This window comes from Pomacea canaliculata, linkage group LG10 (assembly GCF_003073045.1).
Source record: "Pomacea canaliculata isolate SZHN2017 linkage group LG10, ASM307304v1, whole genome shotgun sequence".
Lineage (NCBI taxonomy): Eukaryota > Metazoa > Mollusca > Gastropoda > Architaenioglossa > Ampullariidae > Pomacea > Pomacea canaliculata.
In genome coordinates, this window is record NC_037599.1 from 16,204,557 (window position 1) to 16,226,465 (window position 21,909).

General features: G+C 42.1%; 1 protein-coding gene across 2 annotated transcripts in view; it reads left to right on the forward strand.

Annotated features, from left to right (window-relative positions):
- The window catches only part of LOC112573377 (regulator of G-protein signaling 19-like), a 112,051-nt gene that overhangs the window by 7,380 nt on the left and 82,762 nt on the right, over positions 1-21,909 (forward strand). The window contains exon 2 of one of the 2 annotated variants that reach the window (XM_025253678.1): positions 15,636-15,744. The gene's annotated coding sequence lies outside the window, so the exon portion shown is untranslated. Of the gene's footprint in view, positions 1-15,403; positions 15,745-21,909 lie in introns of those variants that run through there. The other variant, XM_025253679.1, reaches the window with a different exon arrangement.

Here is a 21,909-nt window from a genome sequence, read left to right on the forward strand (position 1 = left end):
ACACACTCACAACCACTACTCTCACAAGTTTCAAGATCACGTGCTTATCGCGAGGTCTCGCTGTGTGCGCGCGCATCACTGTCTTTGTGACGGCGGTTGACCGTTAGAATTCAAATCCCACTTTTGTCCAAAGAAGTTTGCAGGACATGAGTGTGTTTACAGCCAGGGTATGATGGAGTCTGAGCAAACCAACATTTACACAGACAAACAAATACTATATTTTGATACCAACATTTTTAGGTCACGTGTCAAGAGTCAGCAATCCAGAAATCCGTGGATTGCATTAAACTGAGTTGTCTCGACACAGTTCTCTTTCCATGATCCGGGTCTCAAGTTGTTTACCCTGTGATTTGCGGGTGTTTGTGAAATGTACAGTCCCCCCCACAGAAGTGGCAGGGTATATCCTGACACGAGGCATTCCACTCTGTGGACCTGGGTGTCGCTGTGCGCGGGAGGATGTTGGTCACGTGCAGCCTGCTCATCCTTGGCTCACAGTGACACCAGTGTTTGAGTGTTTACTCGCATGCCACAGGCCAGACCTGCGCAGTGCTGCCTCTTGGTCCTGTCAGAGCAGATCTTCTCCATCGTCTGGGACCGTTAGTGTCTGAGTTCAGAGAAGGTCTTGTCTTCTTGTCTTGGTCCTGTCTGCTCTGTCTCACTCACTGACAGCTCGCCTTCACATCCTCACTCAGCCACCCACCTCACCTCTTTGGTCCCTGTGTTCACCCAAGTTCACTTCAGTTTTGACCGAAGATTTCAACTCGAGGCTTGTTTATTTTGAAGAAATACGCGAAAATATGTTTACAAGGACAAATATGGAAGTATGGACATTTAATTTTGGTCGTATTTTAAAACAGATCAACCCTTCACAGTTAACAGTTTCTCGCTCAACCACTAAGTAATTTGTTGAAGGATAAACTGTAACTATTTTTTAAAAAGGTTTTAAATGTAAATATTTGATAAAGGTGGTCACCGCCATATTTCATTTTCGAATGTCCAACCCAGAGTGCTCTGGTTGTCTATATTGACTCCTCCATACTTTATTGGGGGGATAGATAAAAAATGTGCCGTATATTGAAGGTATGCAAGTCGTTGAGTACATCAGTCGTATATCAAGTGTGTTGCTGATAGCACAGATGTGAAAGTATGTGTGCTTAGGGCGTGTTGCTGAGCGTTGGTGAGGGTTGGTGAGGGTTGGTGAGTGCTGGTGAGTGTTGGTGTGTTGGGTCGTGAGTATATGCTCCAAGCATGGTGGACAGCAAAGATTAATTCAGGTAGTAGAGGGTTTGATCCATAGACAGGTGAGTACCCGGATTAAAAAAACTGAAAGACAAAGGGAAAATTTCTCGGTTGCTTTACCTACTTTATATCAACAGCGAAAAGCTCAGGCTGACAGGATTGCGTGTGTGTGTGGTTTGTGTGTATAAACTGTGTCTTCATGCACGTGTTGCACCGTGCCCGTCTGTTGCGCATGTTTTGAATGTGAGCATACGGGCTTGGGAAGGATGTTGCTGATGCTGTAGTTTCCATGCACGTATGCGCGTGCTGGAGTGTATTAGGCGTGCATGTCGGTTATCAGAGGCGCAAACGATTCACGAACACCCTCCTCAAGAACCCCATCCCCACACCGTACTCCTCCCTCTCTACCCCGGTGGTCTGGCTTTGATTCTTTTAGCTCTGTGAGTCCTTCATACTCTGGTGTGTGTATAGGAGGGGGTAGTTGTTTGTTTGTTTTTCAACTGTACTTTCTCCACCCAGGTGATCCTGCTTGTCGGGCAACGCAAGCGCGTTGCTTGCGTCACGTGGTCACACCTGGGGACATAAATTATCACCGAGATGACAGAGCGACATGCACCAGCAGTGTCCGTTATCTTTCCCAGCGTCCTGGCTGTGGACCAGAGTTTTTTTGTCGGAGGACATTGTGGACCCACATGAAGGCGGCGTCAGACACGCAAACAAGCGCAGATGTCTGATGTTAGCGGATACACTAAAGGCCCTCGCACCGCCTCGTTATAGGCGCTAATAGGAGCAATGTGTGACGTCAGTGGCCACACTAAACGTCCCCACATCCACCCTTGTTTTTAGCTGTCCGTTCAAGTCATGATTGTAGACCAGAGTAACGGGTACATTGAGGGCAGCTTTGTACCTCCGGTTCATATATAATACCCCATGTCATAGTGTTCTCTTCTTGTTTCTAACTCTCTATCAAATCATCTACTATTTCGTTATTCTAATAATAATTGCCTTCCTTTATTGCAAGGATGTGACAGCCGAGAAATGGCTAAAACTTTTGAACTGACCGGGAATTGAACCCAGTTCCTTAAAGCCACAGCTTCCCCATCATCGTTTCTTCATGTTTGCTGTCATTGCTGTCATTATCGTCTCAGCCGCCTGTCAGCTGGTGGTTACGATGAACAGCTGGTTAGCTAGTGAGATCACCCAATATTCCAGGTTGTATTCATCCCCTCGGACATGTCACAAAGCCAGATCTTTGTGCTGCATGCAAGCTGCTTTCTTTATTTCTTCCTAGTACAAGGTGTGACATTAATATGCCATTCCACACGTGCTTAATATCATTGATTTCTGAAGGAATATGTTTTATAAGCGGACTCGAACCTAAAAGTTCATGCGCAGACTATGTAATTATTGATTGAGTAGCCATGTGTGCCCCCCCCCCACCATCGTCCCACCAGCAGCAGCAGCAGCAACCCCGGGCTGACCGAGAAACACATTTAAACATAATATTGTACACAGGGGCAGTCAGCTGACTTGTATTGTTGACAACATTGGGCGTCTGATGACAGCAGGAATACAAACAACATCTAGAATTACTGTCGTGTCTAGTCTATAATTACTGTCCTGCTTAGTCTGTAATTACCGTCCTGCTTAGTCTATAATTACTGCCCTGTTTAGTCTATTATTACCGTCCTGTCTATTCTACAATGACTGAAGTGCCTAGTCTACATTACCGTTCTGTCTAGTCTATAATTACTATCCTGTCTATTTTATAATTACCGCCCTGTCTATTCTATGATTACTGTCCTGTCTATTCTATAATTACTGATCTACCCAGCCTATAGTTACTGTCCTTTCTAGTCTATAATTACTGTCCTGTTTGTTCTATAATTATTGTCCTGTCTATTATACAACTAACCCTGTCTATTCTATGATTATTGTCATGTCTATTCTATAATTACTGTTCTACCTAGCCTAAATTTACTGTCCTGTCTAGTCTATAATTACTGTCCTGTCTAGCCTATACTTGCTGCCTTGTCTAGTCTATAATTACTGTCCTGTCTATTCTATAATTACTATCCTGTCTAGTCTATAATTACTGTCCTGTCTAGCCTATACTTGCTGTCTTGTCTAGTCTATAATTACTGTCCTGTCTAGCCTATACTTGCTGTCTTGTCTAGTCTATAATTACTGTCCTGTCGAGTCTATAATTACTGTCCTGTCTAGCCTATACTTGCTGTCTTGTCTAGTCTATAATTACTGTCCTGTCGAGTCTATAATTACTATCCTGTCTAGCCTATAATTACTGTCCTGTCGAGTCTATAATTACTGTCCTGTCTAGTCTATAATTACTGTCCTGTCTAGCCTATTTTGTCCTGTCTAGTCTATCACCAATAGGGTGGGTGGGAGAGAAGGTTATGTGCCCTTGTCTAGTGTAAACCGTCTACCTTGACTAGGACAGGCCAGGTGGAACAGGCAACTCTACCTTTTCCTCCTGTTTTCTGTTACCTGACACCTCAGGTACACATCACTGGGTCAGACTGCGAGTTTTTTTTTTCTCCCAGCAAATGGCTTTAACAAGGATGGACTGACCAACTGACCTCGCCATGCCTACAGATACAGTCTGGCGATCTTATCTCCCGAGTGTAAACTGTTGGTGCGGGGGAGGAAGACCTGCAGACAAGGTTTCAGTTGTGGTTGTTGCTGTTCTCTCCTGACGCAAGCTCCAGATGCGATGGTCGGCTGCTGCTCCCAAAACAGGAAAGATGGGATCCGAGTACAATTCAATATGTAATGGCAGGCAGATCTCTTCCTCTTTTTTTTTCCAAAAAAACCCCATGTTGTCAAAAATATTAACGAGAACCTCGGTGGAATCAATGAGTGCCTTAACTCACATCCTGTTTTTGCTGTGAGCTGTGAGCGATGACGTCACGGGCGGTGCGCGATGGATTTGCCGGCCTTGATTAATCTGGAGGATGCCGCCGGTGGTAACCTCGGGTGTACACCCGAGAAAAGAACTCGGTTGTTGACGTCAGCACTAACACAAATTAGTGTCTATACTCATTCTTCTGTCTGCATCTCTCGTTGCCATCAACGTCCTCTTATCGTATCTGACAAGCGGCGGGAGGATGTCTGCGCTGTTGCTGATGTCTGTGTTTGTGCAGGCGGCTGACGATAACGACGCTCACTGGCCTCACAGATGATGCTGCAACATGCGGTGTGGATGTTGTTGTTAAATTACTGATGTTAACTGATACGCTCGAGTGCAGGTGCGAGGGTGAGTGATACTGTCAAACACCGGAGTGAGGCTGAGTAATGCCGTCAAACACAGGTGTTACACACAAAGGTACCATCGGGACAGGTGTGGCATCACGTTGTTACGTCAAAACAGGTGTGAGACAGGCGGTTAAACACAGGTGTGAGACTTAATTATGCTGTAAAAGCAGGTGAGATGAATGGGTGATACTGTTACAAGCAGGTGCGACGCTGTCTGCTACAGTTAAACACCAGTCTAATGAGTCCATGGAGAGGAGAGAATGAACAGCAGTCGCTCTTGACCCTCGCATGTTCACCTGCATCTTGCAAGAACTTAACCTCGGCATCCATCGACTAACCTTAGATATTATTGGTGGAATGTGGAGTAATCTGTCCTCAAAAGAAAGAGTGTTTTGCAGGTAATTAAGGCAGGTAATTAAGACAATTATTATGCAGATGGGTAGTTATGATGTCTACCATGGTCAAACCCGCAAAGATGTAAGTGTTCGGGTAGCTTGTTGTACCCGATATACTTGTCTCTAGAGATAGATGCATGGAATAAGTCTACTGTGACGTAGGAGATACATTGTATTCACTGCAGAACTTTGAAATTGAAAAATAGAGTCCTACGGCATAGAGTATGGAGATAAAAGAACATTATGAGTGGTTCACCATGTCTAGGCATAATTTTCACTTTTTTCCGCGATGTTTTGAGCTCCCCTGATATCCAACATGTGATGTCCGACACTACACAAAATGTGTCATACATGCCATGTGTCATGTTAGCAAATCGTAAGACACAAAATAAGCTGCACTGCATTTTCTTTTGTAAATGTGGAGACTAGGGAAACGGCCTCAACGCCTCGTGAAACTGGGTCAGACTTCGCGAGGGAATCTGGGTCAACAGTTAAACTGTGTCAGCCGTATACATGAGAAACTGTGTTTGTGTCTATTGCCACATTCATCATCATCATCATCATCATCATCATCATCATCATCATCATCATCATCATCATCAATCATCAATCATCAATCATCATCCTCATCATCTGTCTTATCTGCATCAGTTTTCTCCCCTTGTATTCACACACTCTTGTTTATGCTGATATGTAAGCCATAAGTCACCTGCCAAACATAAAGCAAAGGTTACTTCGTTCATCAGGTCCACTCGACCAAATCAAATTATCAAACTATCATCGTTTAATATCATCGACCATGTTATAAAGCACCCAACATGGCTTCGTATTTCGCTTCTGTTTATTGATTCCATCGCTTGCTTTGATTACCGGTTTCCATGGCTTGTTTATTGATTCCATTACTGACGCTGCTTATTAGCTTCATGGCTTATTTTGTTTATTGATTCCATTACTGATGACGATTATTAGTTTCATGGCTTACCTTCATTTTTTATTTTTTATTCCGTGTCTGGCATTTATCTATTTGTTCCATCACCAAATTTACATTTTCTGCGTGTAACGGCGGTATAACTGCCTGAATTTATTCATCCACTCTCTTTTTGTCATTTAGACTGATTAATCTGTGAACTCATGTGTGGAGATGTTTGCTCAGTTACTATTTTATTAATATTTCTAGTGGGCATCGGTGTGTTTCGGGGTGCGATAGAGTTATAGAGTTCTGGTTGAAGTAGCAGCTTGACCTCTGAACTGCTGTTTTCCCCAACTTGAAAACATCAAGAATGTGTGTATCTGATATTCAAATAACAGAATGGAAAACGTGGAAATATAAGATGGTTAACCTCACCATCCCAAGTGCCATGCTCTAGTCAGGGTGAGCCACTCACTGCCCCTACGGCCGCACGGCTATGAATTTTTATTTATTTTTATTTTTTTGTTTTTTTTAATTTTTTTTTTTTATTTTTTTCTGCAATAATGTTTCGTATTCTTAAGAAGATGGAAGTCTTCAGAGTTTAAGCAAATAAAGGTTGCTAGGTCAGGTCTCGCAACACCTGTTATGTATGGTCCTTCACTAGCACTTCATGTCTTGCTGGACATTGAAAGGCACTGGCACACACACACCCCGAGAGAGAGAGAGAGGGGAGAAAGGAGGGGCGAGGTGGCGAGAGAGAGCAGCAGAGCGAGAGAGAGAGAGAAAGTGCACGCACATCGCCTGCCAAACGTGTGCGGGGGAGTGCAGCAAGCACAAACGGCGAGGAAATTATTTTTACAGCTTGAAGGCCGTCTTCGATTCTTCGGCTCGCGGTCGATACCATTGCCGCCAGAGGGCGCAGCAGGCACTGTCCACGTATGATGCGGCCGCGCCTGTTGCCCTCTACCGCCCGCCGCTTGCCGCCTGCCGCCTGCCGCCCTCTACCGCCTGCCGCCTGCTCGCACGGGAGGAACGCTCGCCGAGAAGGGTATGGGGGCTCTCACAGAAACATGGAGCACTAGCAGATGCAACCTCTCGCAACCTCCCACCTGACCGCTCTACCGTCTTGCCACCTTCAACCCTCTCATCTATCCTCTCATCTACCCTCTCATCTATCCTCTTATCTACCCTCTCATCTACCTTTGGAGCATGACAGCAGGACCAGCCTCCCCAATGTTTGGTTGACCGACTGTTGACCGACTTGTTGCTTTGCTTTGTCAAGTGAAGGAGTGTTGGTCAGTGCGTTCGTCATCGTGCGGACTGTGGAGGTGGTTGGGCCGGAGTGCCTCTCCCTGCTGCTTTACATAGAAAGGTTGACGGGTCTGATGATGGCGGTTATCTGTTTTTTTACATCAGTGGCCGATCATGTGACCAGGATCTACACCTACTCTCAAGCTTATCGGTTGTTGAAACAAGTTTTAGTCTTAGTACTTCATTAGTTGTGATGAATGAAGGCAGTGGGGGATGTGGGGTTTTTTTAACAGAATAAATTTATAGTCATGCTTTTCCCTGAATGTGAGGGTCACATACGTTGATTAACATGTTTCCGTTAGAGATGAAGACAGAAATATTTTCAGCAAACTTTCTGTTCCTCATCGCTACCCACAACACGAGCGACTGACTTCCATGTGACAATTATCACGAGAGTCAGTTGGTCGAGTTTGCTTGCGACACCTTGTGACTACATCTGATGACTTGTTGTCAATAGAAACAATGTTTACAAGTAAACATTTGAACACCTTACTCTCTCTGATTTACTGAGAAACAACAAGAAGAGATGAAAGATAACTGTTTCTGACCGAGTTTGAGCACAGACTTGTTGATAGTTGACACAAAAATTGATAACGAACCAGTGGGTAAAGCAGGTATACAGTAGTCAGGTGAAGATGATTGTTTTGTTTATAATCGAAACACTAGATGAAGTACCCGGCGCTGCAGGTTTAGGTCACAACACAGGTCACAGATTGTTTGTCCGCGGACTGATTTACTTTCTGTCATTTCATTATCAAGTTGGATATCGAGTAGTTCTGCTGACGAGGGGTTAGTCGATGTGTGTCGTCAGTGCCTCAAGGTTCAACGTCTCTGTCTCTCCTCATTTCCTCATACCATCCCCAAGGAACTTTCTTAAGGTTAAACCTGTAACTGTTGACAGGAGGCCGGGTGTGTGGGAGTGAGAGATTGTATGAGCTCTGTGTCGTAGTCTCCAATCACTTTCACTAAAAAGTCCAAACATCCAAAGAAAACATTCAGACGACAGTCATACACACTACTGTTCATATATATACAACGCTTTCTCTCTCAGTTGCAGCAGACGACACGTTCTTCCAGTCTATTTTACTGTATCGTGAAATAAACTCCGACAGTACATATTTGTTAGATCGGAGCCATAAATAACACAACGGATAAAATAAATATTAAAATAATGAGACTCAAAACATAGTCCGCGACACAATGATGACACCTGTAAAAATATGTCAACATCCCTTTAATGTACTTATTGCCTCGCCCAGTAAGATAACATCAACTAATTATCCTAACATCAACATAACTAATTACATGTATGAACAATGTGTAGTGGGCTACACTCGGTCATTGCATGTAGAGAGCTGCTTCATGTGTTCGTCCCCTTATATTTAATTACAAATTCTGTCTTTTTTGATCTTGTTGAACTGACATTGCCATTATTGGTGAATACATGTGTATACGTATATACATATATATGTCTGTTCACGTAAGGATGTCGCTGTTTCCTATAAGTACACATAAGTATTTTACACAAACGTATACACATATTTTTTATCCTGCCTCATCTCTTTTTAAATTTCCAAGTGGTCTATTTTCCACGAGGGGTGGTGGTGTATACATTTCTCTCTATATATATATATGACTTTTGTTATGTGTATAATTATTTCTGACACATTTGCAGTTACGCACTGACAAGCAATTAAAATTTACAATAATAAAATTTCGGTTTGGTGTGCTGATTGTAAAGTCATTTTTATATATTAAAAAAAGCTTAATGTACTCTTTCTGTAAGAAGAAAGTGAAATACATTTTGGACAAGAGGATCACCTCTACAGTACTCTAAGCGATCTTCACCTTTCTTTGTTGCTGCCTTTATAAACCTTGTGATAAATTGCATATATATATATTATGGAAAATGTTTACTTGCGGAGGCGCCAGGCTGTTACCAAATATACTACATTCAGTGAACAGTAAGAACCTTTGTACCTTTACTGAGGTCATCACTCCGTGTGTCTGTGTGTATATGGAAATAAATTGTTCTTATTGTAACGACCCAAAGCAAAATAAACAGGTGAATACAAACACGAAGTGTGAACAAAGTAAAGAAAGAAAAAGACAATAAAAATTTTGTTTTCGGGGAAAGAAGAGCGTGGAACTTGAGGTCAAGAACAGAATTCACAGCAGACAGCTCACGAACGGTCGAGAGTTCACGGCCTCCATGATCCATGTCGACCTCATCCAGTCTGAACGTGTTCAGCCACGTGTACCTGCGTTTGTCGGTTTCCTTGGTTCTGTGGGATTTCTTCTTTTTTTTTATGCTTAAGGACATGTTTCCCTGGTTTGATGAAAGTTGCAGGTAGGGGACAAGATTCAAATTTACAAAGTATTTCGGGATGTAAAAATGTCGTAGGCTGTGAACTGTGTTTTGAAGAAGAAGAAGCAGCAGCTCACGTGTGTCGACTTGTACACGAGATACACGTGTCCGTCCTGTCTGCCACAAGAGTTTGTCGCGCCGTCCGCACAGCACGTGGTCCAAACAACAGAACACTGACCACTGGACACTGGACACTGGGAGTGACGTAACCAGCTGTGACGGAGACCAATCCACACTTCAGACAGCGTGACGTAACCCGACCCGCCCTCTGGCAGCAAGTTCCACCACCGCTCCTTCTCCGTGTAAGCAGTGCGTGCGCGTGCGCGTGTGTGAGCTCGTAAACTTTTTTGAGAGAAAGACAACACGTGTGTCTGTTAGGCTGCGTGTGTACGTGTGTCTTTGTCTGCAAAGCTCCAAGAGCTTGCCCATAAGGCCGGGATATGGCGCTGTATAAGTTAAGATTATTTGTTATTTATTTAAAAGCACACACACACATATATGCACGTGCACCCACACAAAATAACGGGCGAGAAGGGAAGTAGAGGTACCTGCGGGTGTTGCCCATTAGGACAACGTCTTTGTTTACTGTTTCATCCCCTGTGTTTATCTTGTCTTCGTCCACGTGCCTTCATCTCTGCCTCCCATTACACGGGGGAAGCTACAGAACTCGGGCTGTGCGGCGATATATTTCTTAGATGTCGTCGTTAACCCTGATTTCATTTTCGTAACCACTTCCCCTTCCACACACACACCTTTCCTTCTCCTGGAGTCACCTGACCAAAAGGTGTCCAAGTGTTTGCGGTGCCAGGTACTGTCATATTTTTTTTCTTGAAACCTGTGGCAGGTAAATAGTCCTTAATACGTAAAGTGCGTCTGTGATTGCTTGATTTTCTCCTTATTTACCTGCACACACCTGAGAAAGGTAAGATGAAAAAAGCGACATGTTACAGATGGAGGGGAGGTAAGTCCGGAGACCAATCAGGGGTCGTCACCCATCAGTCCAACAGGTAGAAGCGAAGGTATCATGAATATGCGTTGGCGTGTTTCTCTCCATCACCTTCTCACACTCCAGTTTGGCTTTTTGTACAAATATTGTCGACAGTTACATCCCCTCCACAGACGGCGGTCATCGCCAACGTCCACACTAACATTAATCACATCATCGCCACTGTCATCATTGTTGTTGTCCTAACTGTCCACATCAGAGCGAAGTCGCATCAGCCTCCACCATCATCGCCCCATTGCTGTCCAGGAAACGACTCAAGTCTAGGGGAGCAGGTCTATCTCTATAAATAAACATAAAATTCTTTCGCCAACCTCTTCCTCGATCGTAAACTCGGGGTCGGCATCTCTGTTGGCCTTCGAAGAATGCGGCTGATATGTACCTCTGGGACTCGGGCAAGTGCTCTCCTCTCATCTTGCACCGAGTACAGACTCCAGCCAGCCTCTTAGTCGGTTGCTGGGATCATCCTGCTATTTATTCGTTGTGAATGTGGGTCAACGGTACCTTCTTCATTAGCCTGAGAAACACTGTTTAAGACTTCATGTATCAGTCTTTCAGAGAAGGTCCTGACCTGTCGATGGTCGAGCACCGAACGAACGTTCAAATCGAGTGATGTTCCCGAGTAATGAGAATATTTTCCTCAGATAACCTTTTGTACGAAATTCTTCCCTAGTCGCAGGGGGCTGAATGTTTGTCGGTAGGTCCTCCTATCGTCTCCCTCGGCGTCGGAGATAAGGGAAGAAGCTTCTGTTTCAGTCGAGGTGCAGATGTTAATCGCGGTGTCGCAATAATAATAATAATGACAACAACAACAATAAAAAAAGAAGAAAAGTCTTCAGCTTGGAGATGCTACTTAAGTGATAGGTACAGACCCTCTGATTCGTTTCCACTAGAAAATTCGGGCTGTAAAATACTTATCTAATGCACAATCTTTCAAACATGCCTTTAAAACACACTTGTTTGATTTTTCAGGCCGCAAGTGTCAGTCTAGCTGTTGTTTCATACCATCTGTAGCTTCCACTGTGTTCACTTGTTGTACAATTTGTCCCGTTCATAGGTCACGTAGGTCATTAGTGTTTAGACTGATCTACAAACATACCTTTATTGTTATTATTTATTTATTTATGTATTTATTTTTTAGTCTCTAAGATTTAAGTTTTTCTTATAAGCTTATGATCTGTCTTCTAAATGTGAGATTTCTTTCAGATTCCTCTTTGCTTTTCTGTTCTTCTCATTGGTTCTCACATCGTTCAAATTTTCGACTCGTCACACTTTTCCTCCATCGTGTTGGCAAAAAAAAAAAAAAAAAAAAAAAAATTAATGTCTTGAACATGCGCACTCCACGAGATGTATGTCAAGTTTTCCCACAACCCTCGCCTCAACAAAGTCCTTCTCCCTTCCTGTGCTCCCTTCAGGGAGCAGCCGGGGTACAGACAGGGTACAGACAGGGTACAGACAGGGTACAGACAGGGTACAGACAGGGTACAGACAGGGTACAGACAGGGTACAGACAGGCTACAGACAGGGTACAGACAGATCGTTGCAAGTCTCGCCTGGTCCATGGGATTGACGGCTGGGAGAGATTAGCGAGGTATGGCGGCGATAGAAAGAGGATGAGGTTACACATAAGTAAGCATTCATAACACAGGAAGTGAGGTCTGAGTGATAGCATGTCAAATGTTTTACGGGTGCCTCGGGTGCAGGCAGTGCCGCGCTCTGTCAGAGTCTGTTGATGGTTTTTGTTTTCTGGCAAGCAAGATAACAACAGCAATCTCGCATTGTGGAGCAGTAATCTGTGAGAGGCTGTAAGAGGGCTTTGTTAAGAAAAAAACAACAACAAAACTGGTAAAAACAGACGAAGAGAGCGAGAAATAAGCCGACGAGAGAGATGAAACACGCTAACCCGAAAGAAAGGGAGAACAAGAGAGAAAAAAAGAAAAAAGAAAAATGAAGAGAACGGGATAGGAAGGGCAAGGGAGTGGAAAGAAAGAAGAAAGAATATTCCATTCGTCAAATGTTGAACAAAAAGGTATGGCTATCAAAAAACAAAATGGTTGTAGATAAATTCGCCATAAAGCATCTCTCTACACGTTGTAAAAATCGTTGTAAAAACCGTTGTCGCCATTAGGACTTGTTGTCGCACTCGTTGACAGGTCTGTCGCAAGTAGACAAGATTTCATGGACGGTTACAAGGAATATACCCGTTAGTAACATTGACCACAGGCTGTGATTGACAACGGAAAAACTATAAAACGTTAAATGAAAGAAATTTTATGATATTTGGGATTATTTTTCGCGATTGCTCAGCGCATAAACACACCGACCAAAGCAGGGAAAAAAAGGGCGAGAGTAGGAATTTCTTACGCGTACGAGTAAGTGAAGACAGAAGGAACTGTGCACTTCCGTTGTTGTGACAGACACTGATGTCACATCTGTTAGCAAAGCTGTGTGTCGTCTGCATCGCCTTGTGCTTGATAGAGAAACAGAGAAAGTCACGTGATTAACTGATCCTGCGACTCTGTTGATGTTTACTGTTTACTTTCCGGCAAAGGCTTGAACGTGAGGAGGATAAAGGCAGAAGGTCTTCAAATATTGGCATCGCGAGTGAAAGGAAGTCGAAGCAGGGCAAACAGATTTCAAAATATAAGTGGGCACACAAACGAAATTTCACAGAAAAATGTTATTCGTTAGAAATTTTCTGCAGGGTTAATTCACATGGTATAAATTATTTATGCTTTCTATTTCTGACGGAGGGCCGTAAAGAGGAGAGAAAGGCATATGTGTGAGATGCTGTAGACACGGGTATTGAACTTGCTGACATCGGGGTCTGATGTTCACGAAGAGGTGATTGGAATGTTTTTATCGCATGTTCTGGACAAATTGAAAAGGGAGAAAATATAAATTCTTTGCTACCCTGCAACTTCGCACTCTGGGGGTTGATGTTTCCTTCAACACTACCATCGAATAAGTGAAGATGTTTGCCAAAGTTTTTAAAGGAAAAGAAAATGAAGTGAGAGATACTTTAGGGGTATTTTTTTTAGTCTTTTAGTCTCTAAAAATTTTAAGACAAATACTCGTTTACTTAAAATCGCGTGTAAAGCAAAGGGGAGGTACCTGGGCAGGCAGTGGAGGTACAAGCTGCAGGTGGCTCGTCGCTGTGCTCCTCAAAGTAGCACAAACTCTGACCTCTGACCTGTCATACCTAAGGATGCATGTTGGTGGTGCTGCAGAATGAGCAGTCGGACAGGTTCTCCAGTATTTCAGAAAGAAAGAGCGGTGGTCCGACGTAATGTCTTGGGCTTCCTTTACTGTTAAAACCTTAAAAAGAATACAGAACTAAGAATAGGCTAGAGATTCTTTCTTTCGTTCTTTCTTTCTCTCTCTTAATTTCTTTCTTTCGTTCTTCTGATTATTTTATAGGAGGGTAACAAGTGGATGTAATCATATTTGATGAACTTCAGACACTTCAAGCTGACAAGGGCTGTTGCCTTGAATAGAACACTGATTTGCTGAAGAATAGTTTGCCCGCTTTGTGTCCTCGTTTACAGCCCATAATCTCCTCTACGTATGTCTATAATCATTGTAAAATCAGCACAATAAGATGATAGAAAAAAATCACTGACATGCAGCAAACTCGAGGTGGATAACGAAAAATAGAGATCAGGTAGCTTTTTCGAATGGTCGTGGAGAAATAATGTAAAGTTGGATTTTTAGTGTGCTCACGGGACTACAAACGACAGATTATCATTTACACATTTTTGGGAGATGAATGTGAAGACCACCTTGATGGTGAGGACTAAAAAGCTCCATTACCTGTGTTATCGTCATAAATGAGTATGAGTGCGATGTGAAGGGTGTGCTTTTGCTTATCTACCGTATCAATATCGGTGCTTACATGAATTTAGTGATAACTGTTACTTGTGGCTTCGAGTCTCCCCAACTCTCAACCATCTGTTTTCTCATCTATACAATCACAATCATCATCGTCATCATCATCGTCGTCGTCGTCGTCGTCGTCGTCGTCGTCATCATCATCATCATCATCATCATCATCATCATCATCATCATCATCATGATGTACATATATTCCTTGACTGAAACTAGCTGATCACAAGTTAATTTTACCCGCCGGTACCGATTGTCTTGACTTGGCGATAAACTTTATGTTGTTGCTGTGCCACATCCTGTCCAACCTCGTCATCGCCGTTGTCGCTGTTGCGATCATAGATGCAAACATCATCTTTGTGGCCTAAGTACCTACAGGTTTTACCTCCTCCAGCTGTAATCCATTCATTGCAAAGCCCTTTCATGCCAAACACAAGCTGACCCTACCTACACAGACTTCTCCCATTTGTTTGTTGAGCTGTGCTGCTCTCCTTCACTTCAATGATGTGAGCGAGACTGTCTTCCATGTTGGATGCTCGCCTCACGTGCTGGACTCAGTGAAATGTTGTTTTAGAGTCGGTGAAAGAGCAGTAAAAGCCCCTCTGGTGTCCCAGCTGTTTTAAATAAAAATGCGACTGTTTAAAATCTGTCTAAACTGTGCCCCTGCCTGCTATATCTGCTACAACCTCCTCTGCACTGCAGCTGAATCCACTTTGGGTAACCTTAAACACGACCTTTATTGGAGGACTTGATGAGGTTTGTGTTTCTGTAGTTTGGGCAATATTTTCTATGTCAATGGTAATATTCCTTCTACAGAAAAGAGACATCACAAAGTTCCTCCTTAAGCTGTAAAACTAATATTCCTTAAAATGTGAAAGCAAAATGAGAAATTTGTATTTCTTGTAATGTGAATGCTCCATGAAGATGTGCGGCCAATAGTCGCCATGATGTAAGATCTGAGAGCAACATTTCTTTAAGATGTGAAAGTAAAATTACCTAAGATTTGAAAGAAATCTTCCTTCAGCGACCTCCCCAATTAGTAACTTCTGAAAGGTTCATTATCATTTAAAGAAAAAAATAAAAATAAAAACAGAGCTTGGATAACAATCCAGGTGAGGCCAAACTTTATATAACCTGTTTGTTAGAAAATCTGCGGTATGTCAGAGAAACTCAGGGAGAGAGAGAGGTTTTGTGTGGGAGACAGACTGGATGTTTATCACTGACAGGAAGCTGGGGTGATGCCTGTTGCAGGGAGTGAAGCTGGCGAAGTGGTGCGAGGGTCAGAGGTCAGGTTAAGACTCGTGTGTCTCCCCCGTGGTTCTGATGACCTTGGATCACGTCTTCGCCCCTTCTTGCAACGGTGAGTGGTTTGCCTGCTTGTTTGTTTGCTTGATTGCTTGATTGCTTGTTTGCTACACCAGCAGGTATGCCTTCTCTTTTTATTTCTCTTCTCTATCAGGTTAATCAAACTAAAAGAAAGTTTTCTTAAGGTGTTTCTTTACTGAATATTATACTGTCTGATGTATAACTGTCATTTATTAGACAAATCAGAGCATCAAGAAAGAAAGAAAAAAAGGACATGCAAGAGGAATGAAAACAAGTAAATGAAAAAAAAGACAATGGAGACAAATATCAGGACAAAGTACAACTAACGAGAAGAATTTATGTCACGGGTTCTTGTAAGATAACTTTATTCAAAAATGAGGCTGCAGATATCCCAAGATCCATCAGGAATTGTGTTCATTCACAAATCTTTTCCACGTGATGAAATATGGAATATACTTGTGTTAAAACTTTAGGACTGTAGTAACGATCTCACCTGTGAGCGACAAGGATGGAGGCAATGTCTGTTATATCAGCTATGTTTAAGTCGGAATCTGTTTATTCGTTCATGTTGTCCCTCTGGGACCCTTAGTTATCTACTCTTCGCGATTTTGTGAAGGACCACATTATCTTGTACATTACTGTGTACTGTGAGGTTTACTAAAGAAGACAATAACATTAATAGCTCTTTCTTTATAAGGTTGGAGGCTGAAGTAAGAAAAGTTTTAAAAATGACAATAATATGGTCAAGTGTTAGACTATTAAAATAGCAAAATATATGACATGTACAGAGGATGGGAAGGTTTAAATGACTACAAAGGTAGCAGCTTTATTTCCAGGATGTTCTCCAGTCAGGATGTAACTACTGTGGATCCTCTTGGTTCGCCAAGAGACCTCTGCAAATGATCACACCCAATAAAAGCAGTTTCAGAGAAATTTGCATGTGCTGACCAAGGCTATTTTCAGGCCAAAGTTCACGAACATGCCGACACTTCCACAGCAGATGACCCTAGTTTCTTCCTCACTGAAACGTATAAAATAGTTTGGAGAGTAATAAATCTTTTTTTAGAAATAGAGAAATCTGTTTGCGATAATATCTATGTATATGTATTATTTGAAACCATTTTGATTAGCAATCTACTTAGTAAGAACAAGCTGAAATACATTTCTATTCAAGTATTCCACGTAAAAACCAAAGCTAGCAGAAAAGCTGACCCACCCATTGCTAATTGAACAGATTTATTCCCTTGAAAATTATTTCCACACCTTTTGCTTTTTTTCAATAGTTTTGGCTGTAGGTTTAACATGTGACTTAGTTTAAAACTGTTTAATTGCTTTGATCTCGCCTTCAAACTGTAAAATGTTAATATTTAATTTAGGTGATTTGTGCTGAAATTCTTGGTCTGCTTGTCACCATTATCGTTAATCAGACATCTAATTTGTAAAAAACATTCCTTCGGCTGTTGTTAAAGTAAGTCTTGTGATTACTCATATCAACACTGTAAAAGAAACATTCAGAATAAGATTCTTTAATTTTTTGGACAGACATTTCACATATACACAAAAATGTTTATGTACATCATACCAGAAAGAATTGTGAAGTAGTAGACTCACTACCAAACAATGCAACTTTTCTATTTCAGTTTACAAATAGTAAAGGAAAGAGTTTTTTTTTTTATAGTTTTATTTCAGACAAGAAGTAATATATTCGTGAATCCTGAGCATCCCTTATTATCTAAGTTCACAGACATTTCTTACTTGTTTTACTTTAATTTCCACTGTTTGAGACAAGATGGTCGATTTGTTAAGAGTCGGGGTTAGAAAGGTTACGGAAATAAGTAAGTTTAGAAATGGCTTCTTCCAGTAATTTGCCATCAGAATTCACATTTACAGTACGTTGTACACAAATATACAAAGAAAGTAATGCTTAAATATTTTTATTTCTTGGATCCTAGTTAACGTTCTTATCATGCAAAGTTTATCTGACGAGCTTTTTAACGAGAGTTTTATCAGACATTTAGACTCGACACTCTTACATTGTGACGTCTTTGTGACGTCATTAGGAATTTTGACATCTTTCTTAAGTCCTTTTTTTCTTTCGTCAAAGTATGAGGCTGTGTCGTCTGCAAACTGGAACAACGAGAAATCCTTGTCTCGTGCTTTCATATCCATTGCCTTCTTTTTTTCAAGCAACATGTTCACTAAAAATTGTTCTCTGACTTTTTGGTTTTTAACCTTTCAACTTTCTGCTGCAAAATACACATGGATGTGTCCATCCTCTACATTACAGCAGTAGTTCTATTTTTCTAACCTTTCCTTTTGAGCTTCTTCACAAATCGTTGTACAACAGGTATCATGTCAACTACTTCAGTGACTGACTAAGGCAGCCATCATCTTGTCCTGATGTCATGTCGTGTCGTCTGTTGTTGTGAGTCGGTGCTGTCGGTACATATCGTCATATGGCGTCACACAGGAGTCACGTGATTTAGTAATGATATAGAGGCGATACTCAGTGTCCCAAGCTCATTTTTTAGTTTATTTTCCTCACTTATTTTTTACTTCTCTTGTTGTACTTTATTAGCTCTGCACTCGGTAACCTGCTGTGGACGCTAGAGAAAAAAAACCTTAACGACCTCATCCAGTCTGATCCTCTCTCTTGTCCGTGTGCACCTTGTTGACAGACTCATTCCATTACTACACACCCACACAACACTGTCTCCAGATAAAATGTTGCCAAGACGCGCAGCAAAGTAGCTCAAAGGATGGATGTACCCGGAAAGTGTCAGGGTGTGAGAAGGCAAACTGCTTATTGAGTCGTTCTCCTCTTGTTTTTCTTCGTCATTGCTGTAAGAAGGCGAAGAAGGTGGGAGAGACTGAATGTTTTTGTCCCTTGTTAAACACGAGTTACTGCAGTGCAAGGTGTGCATGCAGGCTGATGTCTTCAACAAAACTTCTTACTGCATTTCCTTGTCGGGGTCAAAGGTTAGTGGGGTGTGACTGGACAGTCGAAGTCTCGGCAAAGAGGAGACAAAGCACGCAAATGCTTATTTAATAGGGAGAGTTAATGACTTAAGACTAATTTTTCTTTTGGAACATTTTTTTAAATTTATTAAAGCTGGGGAAAAACACAGTTTCGAATGACGACTTTCTTGTCACATTTGGAGATGACGGTTCAATCGATAACGGCTCTGACATATATTTATGTTTTCTGTCTTCCGTGCTCGTTCTAAAAGTGAGTGATTTGTCAAAAAGCTTGATTCCTATTTTGTCCCTCATGTTGTACTCTGACAAAATTTCGTTGTAATTTAGACACCTGACCCCGGGGCTGCTCAGTACCCTACCACGATGGTGTGTGTGTGAGAGAGAGAGGGTGAATGCAAACATGTGCGTGCCATCAAAAGGTCGTCAGTCGGTACCAATCAATGATTAAATGAATGAATTAAAGAATCTGAAGGCGCGAGTCGAGTGGAGACTGTCGCATTCTGCGCCATAGAAGACATCAAGTGGAAGGTTTGGTGGCGAGTAAAATTGACGAAGGTGTTGAAGCAAGGCACAGGTGAGAAAAGGGAGAGGGTGCAAGAAGGAGAGCATCAAAGGTCAGAAGCGACGTGTGTGATTGTTCTGTACCAGCTGCCAGGGACCAGGACCTCTCTCCTAATCATATTAAACAAACTGAGGGTTGGAGACGATCCGTGCTTGAAGCCAGGAGGTTACCTGGTCTCTTCTCTCTCCAACCACAAGTCGCAAAGGTCAGCAGCATTCCTTGAGGTCTGGTCTGGTGTGACCTTAGCCCAAAATGTTTACAAATATGGGTTGTTGACTGTTGCTAACGGTTTAGTTTTTAAACCTGTCTTCCTTATATATCTTTTCTATATTTAAGGAATAGACAGGTAGGACGACAGGTAGCAATGCACCACCACTCGGTCTACAAATAGAATATGCAATTTGCACCGATTAAACAATCTATTCGTTTCTTAGTGTTTTCTTAGTCAGAAATTACCTCTCTCTTGTGGTATTATGTTCGCGGTTTTTCGACTGACATACCAAAACCATGGCATCAAATTTAGTAACTAAATGATATAATTATATTCCTTGTCGTATAATAAGCCACAGACTATAATGTTGCATACCCTAACTTCCACTAATTATTTAGGAATGTATCTGTTAATACAAAATCTCTCTGACCTCATTAGAACTAAAAACAGTACTTTAAAAAAATAAAGAGACCATTTTATCGACATTTTATGATGTGGGACATTTTGAATGGCCGCCACAGTATGAAATCCATGTCGTACAGAGCCTGTAAGGTCAGCCTTCAATGACAGTGTAGACTTGCGCATTGCCAAATAAACTTATTAGTGTCATGATGCTGTATTAGTGTGAATAGTTTTACGAACTGCCAAATAAACTAATTAGTGTCATAAATCCGCAATACTGTGAATAGTTTTGCCTACTCCCACGTATCTGATTATGGGAAGTCTTAATAACAGACAATAAGTAAAGCAAACAAATATGTAAGATTCAGGAAGTATTCACCAGAGGCAATATAAAATAGTGCTATGTGTGCTTGTTGTTGATGGGTTTGTTGGTTTTTTTTTAGCCTAGCTTGTGTTTGACCATTTTGTAAGTCAGTACCGGCGGCGACAAAGAAATATATTTCAATTTATATATCAGGAACGGGTGTTACTAAAATTACACTCAATGGGGACGTGCGCATTTTTTTCAACAACAGCAACAAAACGTTTGTCTTTATGACAGTACAAGTCGTGATATTTTAGTTTCCTAGAAGAAGAATTTTGTACAGAACACGAGGCACGTTTCCAAGAGTATTAAACTCTCTTGCACCTTTAAAACATATTTGAAGCGTACACCAAACACATAAAATACATCAAGATGAGGATGAACACAATCAGAGAAGAGGTTAAAACGCGAACAACATAAATATACACTAAAAGCAAACCTAATTTTTAATTTCAAAACCTACTTCAGCGTAAAGCGAATGGTCCCATATTTTCCATCATAACTAGCAATAAACATTTTTACACGGCGCGAAATAGCGCGAACGCCCTTAAAATAAATTTAAAAAATTATTACGTGACACATATCACAAACCACTGTCACATCATCACGATTCTCATTCACCGCCTCTATGTAATAATACAAAACGTGATTATACAAGGCTACAACCAGAGTAATTCAGAGGCCGCGGCGGTACACGTCTCACAGGTACGATTTACCTCTAAATCTCGGCGATTACAGAGATTTCCTGTCCCTGTGCTTAGTAAATACACGTGTCACTCAAATCTCGAAAATGCTCTTTTAATACCCTTCTATGGTAATACAGTCCTTTCCCTCTTATTTAGAATCGAATATGTAAAGTTAAGGTCTGACACAGACTGGTATGTGACATTATGTAACTCTACAGAATTTATTCTACTTTTGATGAAAGGTTAAAATGATTTTTCATTAGAGACTACGTCAGCACGCTCACACGCCTGTCTAGGTTGTGTATATTAGCATACTTCAGTCTATTTATATTTTAAGACTGAGTTTAAAATGATGACAACTGTGTGTCATGTGTCTTGTCTTCTGTACTCTCTACACGGAGGCAAGAATGACGCAATATCGTCCCTGCACCCTGCACCCTGCACCCCGCACCCTGCACCCCGCACGCTGCGTACAGTAGCACAGTTCGTGTGTACAATTTTCTGCTCTCTGGCTCTCTGTAAAGCTGGCAGCGATGGCTAACGCCTGAAACCCAGGGCAACGCGTTTTCCTCCGCGACTACTACTCCTGTTGCTGCTGCTGCGGTGGTGGCGCAGAGCGCATGTGATTCTTGTAGCGGAGGGCTCGCTTATGAGACATCGACCTGCTGCTCGGAGGGAGGGAGAGAAACTGTGACGCTGAAACGTTCCGTTACCAGGCTGACATTTTTTTTTAAATCTCCCACAACTTGGATTGTGGTGTGGGAGGGCTTCCATCGATCGATCCTGAATCCAGTCCGGGGTAAAATGGCGCGCAGCGGAGGGCGAGCAGGGCGAGGAGGGAGGGACGAGGAATGTGAGGCGGCAGAGATGAAGGTGACGGGGGAGTGCAAGCCAGCCAGAGTAGGAAAGAAGACAGGAAGGGTTAGGGTCAAAAGGGAAAATAGTAAAGACAGCTGGAATCGAACACACGACGACGACGACGACGATGACGATGA